Source organism: Stigmatopora nigra, chromosome 20, assembly GCF_051989575.1.
Source record: "Stigmatopora nigra isolate UIUO_SnigA chromosome 20, RoL_Snig_1.1, whole genome shotgun sequence".
NCBI classification, from domain to species: Eukaryota; Metazoa; Chordata; class Actinopteri; order Syngnathiformes; family Syngnathidae; genus Stigmatopora; species Stigmatopora nigra.
The window spans coordinates 1,626,540-1,628,989 of record NC_135527.1 but is presented as its reverse complement, the minus strand read 5'-3'; positions in this window follow the sequence as shown (position 1 = coordinate 1,628,989).

Genomic DNA, 2,450 nt, shown 5'->3' with positions numbered 1-2,450 from the left:
CCCAAATTAAAGAGGAGGAGCCAGAGTTCCCTAAACAACAGCACAAGAGAGAAGAGCAAGCTCCAATCAAAAAGGAGAAAAATGTCACTGGGTCAACTGGTGAGCCATTCATGAAGGAAGATAAACTGGGCGGGGCCAACAGAGCGAGGCAGACTGTGAATTGCAGCTCAGCGGAAGGAATGCAAGCAGACAATGTCATCGATCCTCCACCAGACGGTGAAAACGTGCTTCATGACGATGAATATCTTGAGAAAAATCCATGTGGCTGCAAATGCTCTGTGTGGGAAGACCTTTTGGAAAAAGTCTACTTTGAAAACATGAGTAGCCACTCTTGTGAGAAACCATTTTCGTGCTCAGTTTATAGTAAAGATTTTTATCAAAATGATCACTTAAAAACCCACATAAAAAGCCACACTGGTGAAAAAGCATTTTCATGCTCAGTTTGTAGTCAAGCATTCCCATTTAAGAAAAGCTTAAAAACGCACCTAAGGGTCCACATTAGTGGAAGACCATTTTCGTGCCCAGTTTGTTAGTCAAACATTTACAATGAAGCGAAGTTTAAAAATACACACAAGACTCTTTCATGCTCATTTTTTGGTCAAGCCTTTTCTCATAGGCAAAGTTAAAAAAAATCCATGCAAGAAACCATACTGGTGAAAAACCATTTACCTGCTCATAAATTATGCGATTAAAAACATTACATTACTTATTTTTGCATCACTCGAATCGGAAGCTGCTCGGTGACATTAAATCAGTGTCAAAAATTAGATTTGGAATTAATTTGAAGGCTTATGTATTGACTAACAATAAATTAAAAGTATAAAATATCCTGAATAATAAACATAATCTGAATGACACCACTATTTTGTCTTTAAATTGTGTACTGGATGACTGGATCAAACCTGAAACGTGACTTTTCTGACATATATTATTGCAAAATAATCAACCATGCTGTGTTAATAAACTAAAAGTAAGAACAAAAATATTTCCCATTTCTGACTACAGGTAGTGATTATCTTTTTATCTTTGCAGGTTTCAGGGAAAATCATAGTCCTGATGGGCAAGAGTTTGTTGGCCTTAAAGAGCTCCCCCAAATCAAAGAGGAGGAGCCAGAGTTCCCTCAACAACAAATGAGAGTAGAGCAACTTCCAATACAAAAGGAGGAAGATTATATCACCTGGTCACCTTGTGAGGCTTTGGCGAGGCAAGATGATCTGGGCGGGGCCAGCGAAGGGGTGGAGCCTCCAAACACTTCATCATGGCCTCAAAGGAAAGAGGAGGAGCCAGCATTTTCTCAACAAACAATAATACATGAGCAACTTCCAATCAAAAATGAGGAAAATTTTGTCAGCTGGTCACCTGGTGAGTCCATGAAGTGGGATGATCTGGGCGTGGCCAGCGTAAGGGTGGAGCCTAAAATCGCTTCAACTTGGCTCCAAAATATAGGTGAAGAGGAGCCAGAATTCCCTCAACAGTGCAAAAGAGAAGAACAACCTCCAATCAAAAACGAGGAATGTGTCAAATGGTCAACTTGTAAGCCTATCAAGAGTGAAGATGATCTAGGCGTGGCCAACAGAGGGGCGGAGCCGCTGAGCGGCAGCTCAACCGAAGGATGGCGAGCAGAAAATGTAATTGCTCCTTTATCAGATGGCGATGGCTTGCTTTTTGACCATGATGATCTTGAAGATATTAAGAAATATCCCAGTGGCGACAAACTCTGCAAATGTTTTCAGTGTGGGAAAACTTTTGGGAAAACGTCTTCTTTGAAAACACATATGAAGAGCCACACTGGGGAGAAACCTTTATCATGTTCAGTTTGTGGTAAAGCATTTACACACAAGGGAAGATTTAAAATGCACACAAGAACCCACACTGGTGACAAACCATTTTCCTGCTCAGTTTGTGGTCAAGGATTCACACGGAAGGGAATTTTAATTAGTCATGCAAGAACACACATGGGTGAGAAACCACTTTTCTGTTCAGTTTGTGGTCAAGCTTTCACACAGAAGGGAAACTTAATTAGGCACGAAAGAATCCACACTGGTGAAAAACCATTTTCCTGCTCAGTTTGCGGTAAAGCATTTTCTCAAAAGCATCATTTAAAAGGGCACACAAGGACACACACAGGAGAAAATCCATTTTCGTGCTCAATTTGTGGTCAAACAATCACACAGAAGAGAAACTTAATTAGGCATGAAAAAATCCACACTGGTGAAAAACCATTTTCATGCTCAGTTTGTGGTTAGACATTTACACAGAAGGAAACATTAAAAATACACACCAGAACCCACACTGGTGAAAAACCATTTTCATGTTCACTTTGCGCTAAAGCTTTTTCTCAAAAGCAATGTTTACAAAAACACTTAATAACCCACACTGGTGAAAAACCATTTTCCTGCTCACTTTGTGGTCAAACATTCACATGCAAAGGAAACCTAAATAGTCATGCA